At 45.6% G+C, this 19,760-nt stretch overlaps 1 pseudogene; it reads left to right on the top strand.

The window, feature by feature from the left end:
• The first annotated feature begins 14,505 nt into the window (after positions 1-14,505).
• Positions 14,506-16,005, top strand: LOC136513799 (phytochrome A-associated F-box protein-like; annotated as a pseudogene).
• Positions 16,006-19,760: the final 3,755 nt, after the last annotated feature.

Below are 19,760 nucleotides of genomic sequence, written 5' to 3'. Positions count from 1 at the left end.
GACATGGGTGTGTGAAGTGAAGCATGCTGAACGTCACGGAGGTGCTACCCCAGCTGAAGTAGAAGGCCCTGGCTGATCTGTCGAAGGACGTGGTCTCCTAGAATATGTACGAAACAAAGTTGCCTGAACCTGTGGATCGGCCTCTGTAGGATGGATCTCTGCACCAAGGTCCTGCTGACTTGGGGGCTCCTCAAAATGCTATCCCTGTGGGTACCCGTAGTACTGACTGAATGACTCATATGAGTGCCCATGCTGCTGATCATCTGGCTGTTCATCATGATGCTCATCTGCCTAATCCTGCTCCTCATCAGAAGAAGAAAGGTGAGGCAAGTTAGGAAACTGAGGTGGTGGCTGTACTGGTGGAAGTGGTGGTAGCCCTGCCATCTCTCTAGCATGCCTCACCGCTTCCTTGTTCTCCATTCGATCCTCATAAGTAGTCTATGAAGCATATGCACAATGAGCAAAGATTGCCTTCATCCATGCACTCATCTTTTCCCACTTTGACTTCTTCTTTTGTTCCCTAGCCCTGGACAGCTCAGGAATATCTCTCTGTGCAGCTCTAGAAGGGTGAAAGCCTGCTGCCCCACTATCTCCAGGTCCTCCAGAACTAGTATGCTGAGTAGCTGAGCCAAGTCCCCCTAAACCACCATGGGTCTTCTTGATCTTGTAAACAGTATGCTCACAATCCTTAGGGAACCACAAGCCAGTCACTCTCTCAATCATAAACATGAGGTAAGGAGCATAGGGCAAAGATCTCCTCCCATCATCCATGGCATATGCTAGCTCAACCCAAATGAATCTTGGAACATTAAACTTTTCACTGCTGGGAAACCTAGACAACGCATTAGTGATATAGCCATTCAAATCTATTGCATTGTCTTTAGGGTTGAGAGTGATCCTGAAAAGTTTGTTCATGATGTAATAGAAGCTCTTGAACTTGGTCCTTGACCAATCAGGAACTGCAAGATATTGATCCTCCCACATGAAGCTTACTTCCATTGGCTCAAGACGACGCTCATTATGTATCCTCTCATATCCCCTGTGGATGTGTCCAAAACCAAGAATACGACAGAAGGTGACAAAATCAATGCGATAATGTCGCCCATCAGTCATCCAATGAAGCTCATCCACTTCCCTGTTCCAATAGTAAGTAGCATGGAACTGAGCAAGAATCTTCTTATTCCAATCATACCTAAAACTCATGATGTCTGTCATCTCAAAGCGGTCACAGGTCTTGATTGCTGTAGCAAACTGATGATCATCCCTGCTCTCCAAGTCACCAAAGTCAATGTACTACATCTTGCTAATCTTGCCCTTTGACTTAGACAAAATGGTTGTAGCATAAAAATCAGATTGGAAAGCATTCCAAAATCTATAATCAATGCCATTTGATTTGTCAGAGGAGTAGGAATCAATCTCTCTGGCTTTACCTGTCTTCTTCCAACTCATGGAATAATCAACAACTCTATGATTCATCACTGTTTTGGGGAGGAATGAGATCGAACCTATCAGTGTTATCTCTCATGTAGCTGCTATTAAACTCTGAAATGTGTAACGGAGAATCAAGCCACACATGAATAGTTCTTCCCATCCTCTGAATGTTTTCCTCTTCAGCAAGGTCTTCATCAAGATTTCTGTCTCTGGGAGTATAGCTCGCCTGTCCCCTACCTCTCTTGACCTTCTGCTTGGTTGTCAACACCTTCCTTTTACTTCGGTCCATCTATGCAATTTAAATGAGACTTGATAAGAAACTGTATAAGATAATGAGTTAGACACAGCTGCAAGCAGGTTTTAACAAGAAAAAAGAATTTTGAAAATGACACAGGAAGCTTTGCTGGATTTGGATTCAGCATGGTAGGGCGGCACTGCCACCCCCTGAGGCCAGCACTGCCGCCCTCAGTTGCTTCACTATTTCATCTTCAACTTTCTCGTTCTGGTTAAATCCTATTTCCAACAGTGTCTATTCATCATCACAATTTCAGAATCATAGTCCAAGCAAGGAATACACGAAACCCTAGCCATGAATTTGAAAGAATGAGTATAAAAAACTTTAGAAACAATTTTGATAAATAAATCCAATCCATTCTGAAATTCATCAGATTTATGAGCTTGAGTATAGCAGTTAGAATATGCTAGGGGAGCCATTAATGGTCCCAAGGGCGGCATTGCCGCTCTCCCCAAAATCATCCAACTAGTGAAATTCAAAATCAACTCGATTCAACCATCAAAAACCTTTCTAAACCCTTCATACCCCCCTAGAAACTGAAATCCATGACTAAAAACTTCACATTGCATAGATCGAAAAGGGGTTAGGATTTCACCTTGCTTCCAAACCATTGGAGTGGAGGGAAAAGAGAAGAAATGGCTCAGCCAGGAGCCTCCTATAGTGACCAGCGATGAAGAGTCTTGGCCGGCAGTAGGAGTGGCACTGCCGGGGTGGCAGGTCACAAGAAACGGTGGCGGCGCGTGCTTGAGAGAGAGGAAGGAGAAAGCATGGGCGTCGGCGTCGGCTGGGAGAGAAGGAGAGAGTTGGGTTAGGGGCTAGAGAAGGAATAAGTAGAAAAAAATGGCCCCGGCAACCCAGCCAAAATTGGCTGAAAACGGCCCAGTTTTCAGAGAGCGGCACTGCCGGCCATAATGGGCGGCACTGCCACCCTGCCAATCTTGCAGGGATTACGCTAAAACTTTATGACCTTCTTCACCTCAGATATGGATATATATACACTAAATATCATGACCAGTAAACAATCAACAATACAGACAATGGTCATGACACTTAGTTGACCTTTTGAAATGATTTTGAACCACAATATAATATCCTTTTAAATCATTTTCCTATTTCACTAGATAGTCAAATAGAGGTGTGTCATATTTCAAACCACGTTACGAGAATCAAGTATATTTAGCTCACTACGCAAAGCACAAAACCTTGACTCATTGAGAGGCTTAGTGAAGATATCAGCTAGTTGTTTTTCGGTGCTCACATGACAAATTTTGATATCTTCTTTGGTTTCGTGGTCTCTCAAGAAATGATGTCGGATGTCTATATGTTTGGTTCTTGAGTGGCTTACGAGATTATTTGCAAGCTTTATGGCACTTTCATTGTCACACAAGAGTGGAATTTTGGTAAATTGACATCCGAAATCACGAAGGGTTTGCCTCATCCAAAGTAGTTGAGCACAACATGCACCGGCTGCAACATACTCGGCCTCGGCGGTGGAAAGGGCTACACAATTTTGCTTCTTAGAACTCCAAGACACTAGGGACTGTCTAAGGAATTGACATGTCCCCGAAGTGCTTTTTCTATCTACCTTGCAACTGGCATAATCGGAATCCGAATAGCCAAGTAGATTGAACTTGGAGCCCTTGGGATACCACAAGCCAAGGTTAGAAGTGTGTACTAAATATCTCAAGATTCTTTTAACAACCACTAAATGACACTCTTTCAGGTTAGTTTGAAATCTAGCACACATGCACACACTAAGCATTATGTCCGGCCTAGATGCACATCAGTAAAGTAAAGAGCCGATCATGGAACAATATACCTTGATGTCGATGGCTTTCCCTTCTTCATTTAGATCAAGATGTCCATTAGTTGGCATGGGAGTTTTGATAGGCTTGGCATTCACCATGTCGAACTTATTAAGCATATCATGGGTGTACTTGGTTTGGCTAATGAACGTCCCTTCCTTCATTTGCTTGATTTGAAATCCAAGGAAGAATTTCAGCTCACCCATCATGGACATCTCAAATCTCTTAGTCATAATCCTACTAAACTCATCACAATACACATGATTAGTACTACCAAATATTATATCATCGACATATATTTGGCACACAAATATATCATTTCCAACTTTGTGAGTAAAGAGTGTAGGGTCGGCTTTGCCTATTTCAAAGCCTTGTTTGAGCAAGAATTCCTTAAGGCATTCATACCATGCTCTTGGTGCTTGCTTAATCCCATAGAGCGCCTTTTGGAGTTTATAGACATGGTCGAGGAACTTGGGATCTTCAAATCCCGGTGACTGCTCCACATACACCAACTCTTGTATTGGCCCATTGAGGAATGCACTCTTGACATCCATTTGGTACAACTTGAAATCATGATGGGCAGCAAAGGTAGAAGCATTCGGATTGCTTCAAGTCTTGCCACGGGTGCATATATTTCTTCAAATTCCAAGCCCTCTACTTGAGTGAAGCCTTGGACCACCAATCTTGCCTTGTTCCTAATTACCATGCCATTTTCATCTTGCTTGTTGCGGAAGACCCACTTGGTACCAATGACATTGGTGTTGGCCATTTCCACCAATTTCCACACTTGATTTCTCTCAAAGTTGTTGAGCTCTTCTTGCATGGCCATGACCCAATCCGGATCTCCAAGTGCTTATTCTACCTTGAGAGGTTCCAAAGAGGAAACAAATGAGTAATATTGACAAAAATTTGCTAAATGTGAACGAGTTGTTACCCCCTTTTGAATGGTCCCAAGAATGTTGTCAACGAGGTGATCCTGTTGTATAGTTTGACGTAGCCTTGGATGCTCAACACCTCCTTGTTCCTCTTCTGAACCTTCAGCCTCTTCTTATTCAAGGATAGGCTCTAGGTTGAGTCCTTGAGGTGGTGGAGTAGGAGTTGAAGGAACTGTTGCTGAGGTAGGTGGGGCGGCACTGCTGCCCTCATGAGCGGCACTGCCGCCCTACTGATGTTCAGTAGGTGAGTGCTGCCCTTGTCGATGGAGTACGTCAGCGGAAATTTGTATAGCAATAGCCTGGAGATCCTCATCATCAGTGGCTTGATCTTCTTGTGGCCTAATGTCGCCTATAGCCATTTGCTTGATTGCCTCACATGGTGGATCCTCCTTCCCTACAATACTTGAATCAACTTACTCCACTTGAGAGCCATTAGATTCATCAAATGTCACATCTATCGTGACTTCAACTCTACCCATGGTTTTGTTGAAGACACGATAGGCATGCTCATTTGATCCATAACCAAGAAGAATGCCTTCATCAACTTTAGGTGCAAATTTAGAGGTTTTGGGTCTTTTGTTAAGTATAAAACACTTACACCCAAACACTCTAAAGTATGACACCTTTAGATGTTACCGGTTAAAAGCTCATATGAAGTCTTCTTGAGTTTCTTGTATAAGTAGAGACGGTTGATGGCATGACAAGCGGTGTTGACGGCGTCACTCCAAAAGAAGTCCGACGTCTTGTATTCATCTAGCATTGTCCTTGCCATATCAAGAAGTGTACGATTCTTTCTCTCTACTACACCATTTTGTTGAGGGGTGTAAGGAGTTGAAAACTCATGCTTGATGCCCTCATCATCAAGAAACTCTTCAACTAGAGTGTTCTTGAATTCGGTCTTATTGTCACTTCTTATCTTTTTGATAGGAAGACAGAACTCTCTTTGTGCCCTTCTCACAAATATCTTGACTTTCTCTTATACCTGGGACTTATCATAAACAAAGAACACCCAAGTGAAATGAGAATAATCATCAACAATAACTAGACCATATTTGTTACCCCCGATGCTTATGTACGCAACCGGTCCAAAGAGATCCATGTGAATCAATTCCAACGGTTGTGTGGTGGTCATGATACTCTTTGGTGGGTGAGGTACACCTACTTGCTTTCTGGCTTGGCAAGTACTACAAATCCTGTCTTTCTCAAATTGAATATTAGTTAGTCCAAGTATGTGGTTGTCTTTTAGGAGTTTGGCCAAGTTCCTCATCCCAACATGAGCTAGTTGGCGATGCCATAGCCAACTCATGCTAGATTTTGCCACTAAATAGGTTTCAAGCTTAGCTTTACTTTTTCTAAAATCAACTAAGTAAAGCTTGTTCTTGAGATGACCCATAAAGACAATAGAGGAGTCCTCCCTCTTAGAGACTTCCACACCCTTATCCGTGAAGAGACAATTGTAGCCCATCTCACATAGTTGAGAAACGGACAACAGATTGTACTTCAAGGAATCAACATGTAAGATATTTGTAAATGAATGATCAAGTGTAATAGCTACTCTACCAAGTCTAATCACACCCCCTTTTGAATTGTCACCAAATATAATATTCTCATCTGAATTTGTAGTTGGGGAGTATGATGAGAACATACTCCTTTCTCCGGTCATATGATTTGTACAGCCGCTATCAAGCACCCAACTTAACCCACCGGAGGAGTATGCCTGCAACACAAGTTTAGTTCCTAGTTTTAGGTCCCCAAATATTCTTGGGGCCTTGCATGTTAGTCACAAGAACTTTAGGAACCCAAATGAAAGCATTATGATAAACATTTCGACCATTGCCAACAAACTTGGCAAACACCTCCCCCTTGCTGTTGTGCTGCAAAACAAAGTTTGAATCCAAACATTGTGGAGGTGTTTTTGCCTTTGGTTGGTAAGCATATCTATTTAGAGTGACCTAGATAGATTTCTTTGGTTTTTGGACAACCTGCTCTGGATGAGACACCTTCTTCTTGGGCTTGACATGAGCAGATGAGTAGGAGGTGGTCTTCCCTTTTCTGTGGGGGGCGGCACTGCCACCCTTCACAGCGGCACTGCCGCCCATAGGCCGCGGTGCTGCTCTGGGCTAACCTTGTGCCACCATCTGTGCAGACCTATCTATACCTTCCTGCCCTTTGCTCATGAACTGAACACACTCATATCCATTGATTACCTTTCTCCCATTGGTTTTACTCCATGAGTGTGCCCAAGCCTATCTTTGATGCGTGGATTTCTTCCATCTTTGTATTGTGGCCTCTTTGGTTTTTCACCTTTGCCACCAGCAGGTTTCTTGCCTTCCATGCACCTTTTTCCTAACATAGCATTGAGCCTAGCAATCTCCTTTTTCATAACCTCCAAGTTTGCAAGGTTAGTGGAATGAACATTTAAGTCAAGATTATAGCAATTTCCACATCCTTGGCTAGTGGAGGGAATAGAAGTGTCATTTGTGTTGGAGGGAAGTGGGGTGCTCTCACATAGAAGGTTATATTGCTTCTCAAGTTTGTTGTGCTTTTCAACTAAGACACAATACTTGTCATTGAGTGCAATATTTGCCTTCTTTGTGAGAGCATGTTCTCTTTGTTCTTCAGCCAAGGCCTTGTTCAAAGAGTTCACCTCACTTCTCTCTAACTCAAGAGCTTCCTTGCAGCCAATATACATATTTTCGGTTTCCTCAAGATAATCATCTCTATCGGCTAGCTCGGCTTTGACACTTTTTAATTCCTCCATTAGATTCATGATAAAGAGCTTGGTCTTAGAATCTAACTTTTTAGTTAATTTAGCATATTTCTCAACATCACTAGTATCATCATCACTAGAATCACCAAATTCACTACTAGAGATGTCACTAGGAGGTGGAGGAGATTTGGCTCTTCGTTTTACCTTCTCACCCTTTGCCATAAGACAAACATGAGTGGAGCGGTGGTCATCATCATCAAACATGTTGTTGAAGAGCCTTGATGTAGAGGATGGCTTTTGAATAGCCATGGTTGCAACTTTCACATCCTCTTCACTTGACTCCTTAGTTGAGTCCCACTCATGCCCAATGTGTGCCTCTTCCATTTGTTTGTATCTCTTTTTGTGTTCATGCTTGCCTTCATTGTTGTCCATCTTGTATTTGTTTTCTTTTTTTGTCATAGGGACACTTAGCAATGAAGTGCTCCGTGCTGCCACAATTATAGCAAGTCCTCTTCTTCTTGTTGAGGAACCTTCTTTGCACTATTTTATATCCATTCTTTTTCAACCCCTTGTGATAGCTCTTTATGAACAAAGCCATGTCATCAATCTTCATATAATCAGCCCCATCATCTTCATCTTCACTTGAGGATGAACTTAGATCATCATTTTGTGGAGTTGACTTGATTTCCTTGGATTGACTTGTTGATGCTTGCTTGCTGCCCTTTGCCTTGTTGGAGATGCCTTGATTGCTTGATTTATTGGCCTTGAGAGCTACTTCCTTGATTTTTATGCCTTCTAGCTTGGCTTGCAACTCACCAAGTCTTCTCCTCTCATTAGCTTCTTCTCTTTGAATGTCAAATGTCAACAATCTTCCAAGCACATCATTAGGTGTGAAGTGCTCAAACTTCTTCTTATCCCTAATCAAGGTGACTACAGTCTCATTTCTTGGTGAATAGGCTTCCAACATAACATTCACCACTTTGTGATCATCAAGCTCATCACATCCATAGCCTCTAATCTTGCCCACCAAGGTCATCAATCTATCAAACATCTCTTGTGGCCCCTCTCCATCTACAATCACGAATCTATTGAGCTTGGCCATCAACAAATCAATCTTTGCCTTCCTTACTTTATCAACACCTTCATGTGCTAGATGCAAAGTGCCCCAAATCTGTTTTGCAATATTGACATTCATCACTCGGTTGTACTCATTTCCATCCAAGGCACTAAGAAGAATACTTGTGGCTTGGCCATTGAGATGGACAGCAGCTAGTTCTTCATTTGTTGGTGCTTCGGGATCTTTCGGTGGCTGCAATCCATTCACCACAATCTCCCAAAGACTGGGGTGAAGACCTACAAGATAGGCACTCATCAAGTGCTTCCACTTGTCAAAATTTGTCCCATCAAAATGAGGCAACTTGCCCGCGGGCATATTGACAAAAGACCTTTTGTTATGGTTAGACAAATAAGAATAATTAAAGGATACGGCGACATATTTATTCTTGTTGTTGTTGCTGCCCTTGTCCTTGCTATCCTTTTTTTGTCCTTGCTCTTCACCTCCTTGCTATCTTTTGAGGCATGATATGACACATCATCATCTCCATCGTCCGAGCTACTAGAGAGCTCACTAGATGATGCATCATACTCATTCTTCTCTTGCTCTTGAGCTCTTGCTGCCCTTCTCTTAGCTCTTACCTCTCTTGTGATTCTTCTAGCCTCTTTTCTCTTCTTCTTGGCTTTGAGCCGCTGCTCTTTCTTCTTCTTTTCTCTAGCTTCTCTTGTTGCGATCTTTGTGGCTTTTCTTTCTTTTCTTGCCTTTCTTCTTTCGGCATCGGTGGTCTTAGGTTCTTTGATGGTGGCATCACTTGCTTTAGACATGGACAGCTCGCTGCTGCTGCCAACATCCTCGACGTGCACACCACTTGCGTCTGCAACACGAATGGTCTTCGAACCTTCTCCTTCTTCCATACTTCACGCGGTGAAGCGTATACGAAGCAACCTCGCTATGATACCACTTGTAGGATCTACAGGAAGATAAAGAAGGCCTAGAGAGGGGGTGAATAGGCCTATAAAAATTCAACTCAAAACTCTGTTAGAACAGAGGGCGGCACTACCGGCCTTACAGGGTGGCACTACCGCTCTACGAAAAATAATCTAACACAGTTAAGATTTAACAGAGATGAACCTGACCCCACTAGCTGCTTAATCCTGCAATATAATTTCAAGATTCAGTTCGAAGACTGGATACCACAGAAACTTCACACAAATGTGAATCAAGCAACTAAACCCTAACAACAGCTAGCAATAAGATGAACAGCAAGTATAGTAAAGATGAAGCACGCAAGACACAAGATTTATCCCGTGGTTCAGCTCACCACTAAGGTTTGCCTAAGTCCATGTTGTTGAGGAAGCCACAAAAGGCTTGAGCTTGCCACAAAGGCTTGCCTTACCCTCGTTCTCAAATTAAGAGAGTGAACTCTTAAAGTGAGAGGTGATTTCTTAGCTTTCGAATGAGGTTATAAACCTCCCAAGGCTGCCACACAAGTTGGCAAGCACAAGGGCGACGCCTAGCCGGCTAGGAGCAAGCTCCAAGAGTAACAAACCCTAGAACTGCTGGCCAAACGTGAACCAAATGCTCTTAGACTTTAAGAATCAGTGGATCTTCTCTCCAATCGAGTTTTGCTGTCTTTTCTCTCAAGTTTTGATGGTTGGAATCAAAGATTAGCTTGAGGGATGGAGGAGCAATAATGGATGAGAGAGAGGTGAGCTTTGGTCTGTTCAGTTTTGAGCTGAATGACTCAGTGGAGAAGATGACCGTTGTGGGCCAGGCCTGAAGGGTATAAATACCATCCGAGCCCAACGGTCAGTTAAGGGCGGCACTGTCGCTCTTAACAGGGCGGCACTGTCGCCCTAGCCAAAACAGGTAATATGATATCAAATTTAGCTGGCTGTTTTGACTAGGTGGGAGGATGTAAATATGTGAATTTGAGCATCTGATTCAACAGTTGACTAACTGTCCTAAAATCCCTCTTAATAGTACGGCTTTTCCTAAACTCAAATTCAAAACATAAAAGAATTTAAACCTCCTTTGAGCTAGGTTTGGCCACCCTTTGTAATTAAGACACCTGCAACCTGTTCATCATCATCATTCTTTGATTCCCTGCTTATTATCTCGATAAATCTCATTAGTCCTCTAATTTTGGTGGTCATCAATACAAAAACCCACAATAGGGCTTGATTGCACTTACAGATATGTTGAAAATCAAAATAGAAACTAATAATTTTTCTTAATCACTTGGGCAGGAACTGAACGATTGTGGCGAGTGGAGGTGCTCACACATGCCAAGTTAATGGCATCCTTGGTCTTCTATGCAAGGAGCACTTCACTGGCCTGGTTGAGTACGCCGGAGTGACGGGGCCGGCCTACTCGTTTGACCACTACGCCACCACCCCCGATGCTGCAGATCGGGCCCGCAGGGTATTCAACAACAAGGCGGAGCAGGTGAAGCAAGAGCTGTGGGTAAGTCTTCCTCGTACTACATTGCTCAATACATCGCATTAATTGGACATTCTTGAAATAATGAATGGATACATCATGTTTATATGCAGGATTTCTTTAGATGCCAAGACGGACATGAGGCCAGGGCGGATGCGGTGGCTACCAAATGCTACAAAAAACTCGTCGTGGACATGCATTACGAGGTGCACATCCAGGCCGTTGTAACTTACCACGGGACCGTCCTTGGAACGAAGGTCACCAAAAGGGACGCAAGAACCATGACGCTGATCCGGGACCAGTACCTGTAGGTAAATATAGAACATTAATAGTGATTCCTTTTGAGATTAAGTAGGCTTAATTTTATCTTCTGATATGTCATGTACTTGATGGTCTGTAGATGATTCCTTATTGGTGCGCCGTGCATCCCCAGTGCTGGGTACAGATGGTGGACAAGTGGTGTTCACGCGAGTGGGAGGAGACGCACAACTTGTGCCGGGAGTGACGTTTGATGATGCCAGGTGTAGCACACCATCAAGGCAGCCGCAGCCTCAGCGGATACGCAGAAACATGGATACGCGAATTCATTTATTTATTCTAACACTCAATTCTGCATGATTTCTAATCATCTTGCTGTTTTTCTCGCAGTCGGCGTCACATGGTGGCTAGCCTTGCTCCATCTTCAAGGCATTTTCTATGGCCCACAAGGGCAAGGCGACGTCCGATGTCGACTACAACCCGGAGGATGGGCCTGAGGTGTACAACAATGCGACCGTCCACAGCCGTCTCAGTGAGTACACATCGATGGCAAGGGAGGTCCATGGGCCAGAGTATGATCCAAGCACCGGGGACCTTGATGGAGAAGTCATCATGAGGGTGGGAGGAGGCAAGAAGTATGGGCGGTACTAGATTGGCGATGGCGTAATTGACTCGGCCGCTACTCCTAGTCTCTCCTAGATTCGAGCAAGCAGCACGAGCACGAGCCCGGCCATACGACCTCGGCAGGACACTTCACACCATCGAGTGGAGGCACTCGAGGTTATTCCTAGTTTATTCGTCGTTCATTGGTTTTTTCATACCTTTCCTTTGTATTATTGTAACATTGGGGTGAATATATTGTAGGCCTAGCTAGAACAAGAGAGGAGGATACGAGAGCAGATGCAGGCGAAGATGGAGAGGGTGGAGGCCGAGCGGGAGGCCGAGCAGCGGAGGATGGCAGAGATTCTTCAGTACATGCAAAGTCTTGGCGCCGCTACGGGTGTAGTTTCACCACCTTCGCTATTCGCTCCGCCTCCACCTCTACCTCCTCACTATTCTACTCCTGTGAGTATAAATGTTTTAGTTTGTATGTTCATGCTTACGGTCAAACCTAGTGGAGTATGAAAGTTTTATTCATGTATGGTATATATTTATATTGTCTCACACATGCAATCTCTTCTCCTTTGTGCAGAATCAATCGGCGGCATTGAACGATCATCATGCTTCAGCGAATCCTTCACCAAATCAGTCTCATTGGCCATCTTGGTGATGATACTTGTGGTTGTTAATGGTACTTCTATTTGCAATTGTGGTTATAGATGATGGAGCACTTGGATTACTTGTGAACTTATTTGTGATATATTGTGAGACATGTGACGTTTGTGATATATATGTGACATTTGTGATATATATGTGGTGTTGGTGATATATATGTGCTGTTGATGATATATATATGTGATGTTTGTTATATATATCTTCTGTTTGTTTGGATGGGATGTAAAAAATAAATAAAAAATGCTGTTTTCAGTCACTTTGTCGAGTGCAATAGCCATGACACTCGACAAAGTGACTACCTGGAAACATGCTTTGTCGAGTGCAAAGGCCATTGTACTCGAAAAACATCATAGCTTTGCCGAGTGCCACGGGCCAGGCACTCGGCAAATAGGCTACCTTTGCAGAGTGTCTTGCCGGTGGCACTCGGTACAGTGGCCACCTTTGCCGAGTGTCTGAGTCAACGGCGCTCGGCAAAGCGGCGACCTTTGCCGAGTACTTGACCTTGACACTCGGCAAAGCCACCGTCACGGTGGCGCTCGTCGTCACGGCGACTTTTCTTTGCCGAGTGTTAGATTAGCACTTGACAAAGGCTTTGCCGAGTGTCCGATAAAGTGCACTCGACAAAGAAGTCTTTGCCGATAAATTGTTTACCGAGCATGCTAAAACTTTACTGAGTGTATATCGACCTTTATCAAATGTCTAAGGCACTCGACAAAAAAGCTGAATCCGGTAGTGGCCGCTTGCTGCATGCGTAATCCCTGGTCGAGCGCCACCGCACAGCGTGTCGTCTTCTCGCTTATGCGCAGGCCGCGCACTTTTAGCATCACCCATCTTCGTCAATCAGCCTGTTCGCTTGTTGGTTTCAGCCAGCCCAAACCAGCCAGCCAATAATGTTTTCCTCTCAAAAAAACCAGCACCAGCCAGCCCAAACCAGCGCCAGCCCCGACTAGTGAACAGGCCCAATGTCGATGTCCATGGTCACAGTACCGCCATGGATAGTGACCGCAGTTCCTGCAGCCGCAAGCACACGTGCACAGCTGGACATTGCCACAATTGCAGCACGCCTCGAGCTCGTCGGCGCCGCCGCCGCCAGCAAGCGCAGCTCCTGCGGCCGCAGCCGGACATAGCCACACCTACAGCAGGCCTCCCTCCTCGCAGGCTTGTGCTTTCTGTGATACAGTAGAAACAGCCATGGACCAAGGGTGCAAGGTGGAAGACGATACAGCCTTACGGGTAGCAACGGGGATACCCGTACCCTACCTAAATCCAACGGGTAATAGGTCAGTTACCCATACCCGACCCGAAGCACATGGGTGTGGATTTGGGTAATGGATTTAGAATATCCAACGACAGGTTTAGGCGGAGGGAGTACAAAAGTTGCACCAATTAATGTAAATTTGAATTATTGTTAAGATGATGTTGAGAGCAATTGACAACATAAGAGAAAAAGAACTATTGTTAAGATCTCATTGTAAAGCACCCATTTACATTGGTCGGCTAAGAGAGTATCAAATGCTCTCTCCATCCCATAAAGGGGAATATTATAGGATTTTTATGACGCATCAGTGATAAAGAATAATGACAACTATCTATTAAAAATACTGTCAAATAGTGTGCACAATGCTTTGTGGAGCAAATTTGAATTATATAAGATCTTATTACTTTATGTGACAAAGAGAGTATATGACTTGTGAAATATCCATGGATCGTGCATAGATACTGGATTTTGTTTGTGAAAAAAAAATGAGAATCCGTTTGCAAAGCAAGAGTTTCACAAGAAATGTATAATAATTCCACATAAATTTGTTGAACTTCATCAGAACCATCGCTACCTGAAAACCATTGGGCTCCTTGTCGGGTCGTTTACCTGCCGAGAAGAGTCGGTCAGTACTCAGTACAGTAGCCGCCTACCATTTGCAACAGCAGCCAACAGGCGCAACCGGCGTCCACACGTTATTGCAGCCGCAGAAAAAAAAAATGGAGTCGCTAGACGTAGACCACAAAATCCTCCGCTATTACTGTCTCAGCTGAGAACTGTCGGAAAAACGATATAAAATTAGTCTCTAATCGAGTATTTACATAAGAGATATATTTTAAGTTGACTGAGAGACACAATTTATATATGAGTATCCTCTCATTTAAAAATTCATTTTCTAAAAATAATTCTACCTTTTATATAGCGCTGTGAAACAACGAATAATTCAAATATTTTAGGTGACGTGGTGGGAGATAGCCCATCGATCCCCGGTTCGCCACCGCGAATAAACAAATTATTGAAACGAGGAGGAAAAAGAGGACCGAATAAACAATCCACCGGTCTCCTACCTCCGCGGAAGCACCAGTCCGCAAATCACCCCGCCGATCGCCATGGACCGACAGCAGGCGGAGGAGGGCGCGAGCGCGCGCGTCAAGACGACGCTGGCCGAGGCGGCGTCGCCGCTGTCCGCTCTGGCGGACGACGTGCTGCTACAGATCCTGGGACGGCTCGAGGCGGACCCGCGGGACGGGGCGCGGGCCTCCTGCGCGTCCCCGCGCCTCGCCGCGCTGCTCCGGGCCGCCTGCCTCCCGCCGCGCCTGTCGCTGGCGCTCCCCGCCGAGCTCCTCCCCGCGCCGCCCCCGGACGGGGCGCCCGCGGCCTGGGCGGCGCTACACAAGCTCTCCGTCTGCTGCCCGGGGCTCTTCCGCGCCGGGGTGCTCCTCGAGCCCACCGACGATTTCGGGCTCGAGCTCGACATCGGCCCTGACGTCCCCATCTGCGCTGGCCCCACCGACGCCGCCGCCTCCGTCGACGGGTTCGAGGCCACGGCCACCTCTCGCGACCGCGGGGCCGGGGGCGACGTCGTCGCGGCCAGGGGGAGCGCGCCCGCCGCCGCGTGGTCGCTCTACGACGATCTGTACCTCGACGCGGCATACGACTGCTCGTCCCTGCCGCAGATCCCGCCTGCCGCCGCGCCTGCCGCTACGGAACCCGCCTCGCCGCCCCCGCCAGTGGCGGCGATCCGCGACGTGGACGAAGCAACGACCACAAATGCTGCCTCATGCGGCGGCGTCGCCCGGCGCGGCGTGGTGGCCGGGAGCCGACGGCATCCGCGGCGGTGGCTGGGCACCGTGGGCGCGCACCTGGCGTCGGGGTCCTGGACGCTGAGCCGCGAGCAGGGGAAAAAGCTCCTCGCCGCGACCGGCTCTACCTCTGCGACTGGCCCGGGTGCGTGCACGCCGAGGAGCGACGCAAGTACATGGTCTTCCGCGGCGTGTTCCACAACTTCGCCCGGTCCCAGGTGCGGTGCGCGCTCAGGGACACACGCCGCCCCACCGTCGCCGTCGAGTGCGCCTTCTGCGGCTGCAAGGAGGCCTGGGACCTCTACTCGGCCTTCTGCCTCCGCGGTTTCTACGGCTACCACGACGACGGCGAGCCCGTCATGCGCGCCTACGTCTGCGAGAACGGCCACGTCGCGGGCGCCTGGACCGAGCGTCCACTCTACTCCTGATCTTGGAGTGGCCAGGCCATTCCGACTGGCATGGTATTGCTTCAAAGACGGGCTGCCATTGCCAGATGCTCCTAGTAGCATATGCCTTCTGCTGTTTCTAGACATAATTGTGCGTGTCTGCATATAGCAGTGTGGATTTTCGCAATGTTCTGGATATATGTAGGATGTGTATTCTTTCTTCTTGCTGTTGTTTATGGGGAAGGATACGAGTAGAATAAGAATGCCGATTGATTTGCAGCATAGGCGATAAAAGGTTTGCATAAATTTGTAACCCTCATGCTATGAGAAATTGGAGCTACTGTTTTATTGCCACACTACAGTTTGTGTTGGGTTTTTTTTTTTTTTGGTTCTACTGAAGTGAAACGAGCTCTGTATCTGGGGAGTACAGGATTCACAGGGTGCAAACAACTCCTGCTTACATGTCACCAAATACCTTGATATTGCAATTGCAAAACTAAGTTCTCTACTATGCCTTCACTGCTTCAGCATGGCTGCCTGTTCTTGGATTTGTTCAGTCTTACTTGAGCCCATGCATTATTTTCCTCAATTTCGCTAGGATCTATCATCTGTCTTATGTTCAGTTCAGCCTGCATGGCTACATCTACGGGGTAGCCTTTTCTTTGCTTATATATTGTTCTTGCAATCCCTAGTTCTACTTGGCACTTGGCAGAGGATTTTTTTTTATTTCTAACACTTTTTTTAAACTATTTTCAAATTTGATACTAATTTTTTTTTCAAATCTAACACTTTTGGCCGCGCCTAACAACGCTGACGCGCCATGCATGGCGGCGCGGCAACGGCGATGACGTGACACTTCCCCAGGCCCTGGCCGCTGACGTGGCAGGTGCTGCCGCGCCGCAGATCTTGGCGCAGAAGTGCCGCGCCACGGCCCACGGCGCGGCGAAACCGCGTCTAAGCGATGCGCCGTGGCTACCTCCCTCCCTCTGTCTGTCCCTGCGTCGAGGCCGAACGCCCGCGTCCCGCGCCCGCACCCTTTGCCAGCGCCATCCCTCGCTCCCAAGCGGCCTCCTAGAGGCCACACCGCCATCGTTTGCCCCCCCTTGGGCGGCCGCCGCCCGCCCTCCCTGGCTGCCTACCTCCCTTCTTCCCCCAAGCTTCTCCTCAGCCTCCATCAAAGTATTCATGCTCTTATTTGTTGTTTGAACTGTGTATTCAAATATTACGATTGGTAGCTAGGGTTTAGAGGAATAATAGGATTGGTAGCTAGGGATTGGTAATGGAGGATTCCTACTTAGGGTTTGGAGGAAAAGATTAGTTAATTTTCTCTATGTGAAGGCTAATTAGTTAGTTACAACTATTAGTTAGAACTATCGGTGCGTAAGTGTAGGTTATATTTTCTTTGTTTTAATGCAACTGGTTCACCTTTACATTGCTTTAGTACTTTTTTGTTTTACATTAATTTGTGATGTTTTGATTAATGTTAAATTACAACTGTTTTATTAGATGAAAGACATGTATCGGCAGCAGTTGTGGTAAAAACGAGGTCATCCTAGAGAATTATATCCCGACGTGTCTAGCAAAGATGCCCCGTCCCTCCTGACCTCCCTGTCCCTAACTGTGACTGTGGTCGTCCGACCGACGTGTTTCAATCGAGACATTGAGACACAGTTGCGCGTTGCTTCTACACATGCAGTCGTTTTAATGTAAGTGATTCTTTTCGTACCTTTTTTTCTTTATTTGTGTTACTAGGTTACTAATATTTTATTTGAATCTTGTTGTGTAGGCCCATAAGAGGTGCATTTTCTTTCAGTGGATCGACGGTCCGGACAAGTTTGACCCAAGGTACCTCCTTTTCAACGATTGGTGGAGAGGGAGACATCCACGTGAGCACTTCGAGCGGTGGGTTCCACCTCCCCCTAATCCCCGCCAATGACGGCTAAGGAGAAGCACTTAGCCGCAGTAAGATGTCGCAGAACCGACCAATTTATAAGAGTACAAGTACAATGGCAGCCCGCAAGCGGTTGCACTGTCATACTTGAACCCATATAAACCCGGTAGTCCATCGAGTACCACGACGGGTCTCGATAAACGATTTACAACAACCAAGATCGTACATGATTCAACATACATGTCACATATTACATAAAGTTCACAGATACATTTTCATCACCAGAGTACGAAACCAAGTTATTACAAACCAAGTTGATAATCAAAAGCGGAAGCAAATTAAGTTTGAAAGTAAAGTTTCCAACATAGTTTAATATAGTGCCGAGATAGGATCACAGTCCACAAAAGCAAATAGAGGGATTAATAAAGAAGCCTGCACAAGGCTTACTCCTCATCCACAGCGGGATAGAAGCAACTCTTGCAATAACCATGATACACAGTGCCATCTACAACAATGGAAAATAAAACCCTGAGTACGAGAAGGTACTCAGTTAGACTTACCCGTCATAAACCAGAAATAAAATAACTTCAAGGATCATGCAAGGCTGTATAAGTGGAGATTAACTCAGTTATATAATTATAGCTCCGTTATCAAGTTAATTATAACTATACATCTATAAATTAGCAACTATCCTGTGCCAGACATGTAGTATATCATTTTAAAAGCATACAATAGTAACCATAGCCGGTATTGTAATTTCATGTTCATTCGAACCATCATGTTCCATAACACAGTTACTACGATACTGGAGCTAGCCAAATTTCTCACTATCCGGGAGAGACGGCGATTCGAATCAATTTCAACCAGCTGGGAATTTATTCCTCACACAAACCCAGGCAGACCAGATCATTAGTCGCCTTAGGTCACCTTTGGTACAACTCAGGTACACATTTCGTGGGTTCGTACCGCGCCGCACAGTCGGGAACACCAAATGCTAGGACCTTTAGGACTACCCTGCCCTTGGGCTCAGTTTGGTTCCCTGCAAGGAGCGCACAACAGAACGGGACCCGACCTGAGTTGAGCTACTCGGCTTCGCGGTCGAAACGAGTTATCCGGCCAGCTAAGTGATAGGCATGCGTTCAATCTTGTCAGAAGTTCCAACAACGGTACGGTCCTTAACCGGCACAGACGGAATCACATGAGTCAGTCTACGCATAGACTCCGCCCGATCTTGATTTCCATCACCCCATGGTTCTGTTCCACGATAGCAAATATAGCCACCCGTGCTCTGGTATCCACCTATATCTCGCAGGTGACAGGAAATCACCTGACTTCTACCGGTCTAAGCATGGCTAAGCATATGTTCGATCCTGGACCTACACAGGGTTAACAGTGTATATATCTAGACAAAGAATTTATATGCATCAAGTGGTTCCATTCAATTCTTATAACCTAATGCATCAATCATAAGGACTCAAGTAATCATTTGTAAAATACTAGGAGACTTAGAATGCTCCAGGGCTTGCCATTCAGAAAGGACGTGGGGCGGTGATCAGGGCACTCCGAAAGCTCTTCAGGGTTCTGCTCCTCGCCTTCAGGAGCTACGGCTTGAGGATTCTCCTGCTGGTCCCCTTTCTCTATTTCGTCGAACTCCAGCAACGTTATTCCTTCCTCCAATCCTAGATGCATGAATATGGCATAAGGTATTGCGAATGTATGCATGACAAGTATCATCTGATGATACGTGATGAATGCATTCTTGTAAGTATCCCTAACATCATGGTGCTGAAGTAATAACAAGTGTATCGTGTTTTACTGAGTATGTGCATATCTCTTCTTGATTATTTAGTTAACTACTTCAACAATTCATGTACCACACTACAAGCCAGCAGCTACTTATTTTACTCATAACTGTAGTTCTACTTATCCAAATGTGGTGATCTTAGACTTTTGGGAAAGCTTATAAAGTTGCCTACAACTCTTATTTAATCACTAAAAGCAAATTCACAATTTATCTTAACCAAAATAGGCAAGCGACCCAGTGCTGTCTAGAAATTCTAGAGATTAAGCAATTCGGAAATACTAACTTTGAACAGCCATAACTCCTAAACTCTTTGGCCTATTGCTCTGAAATTTTAACACAAGATACATGAAGAAGTTTTCTACAACTTTGTTATTAACCATTTTTACAGCAACCACCTTTTTTACCATGCAACAC

This window comes from Miscanthus floridulus, chromosome 16 (genome assembly GCF_019320115.1).
Source record: "Miscanthus floridulus cultivar M001 chromosome 16, ASM1932011v1, whole genome shotgun sequence".
Lineage (NCBI taxonomy): Eukaryota > Viridiplantae > Streptophyta > Magnoliopsida > Poales > Poaceae > Miscanthus > Miscanthus floridulus.
Note: the sequence above shows the minus strand (reverse complement) of the source record. Positions and strands in the feature narration are given on the sequence as shown.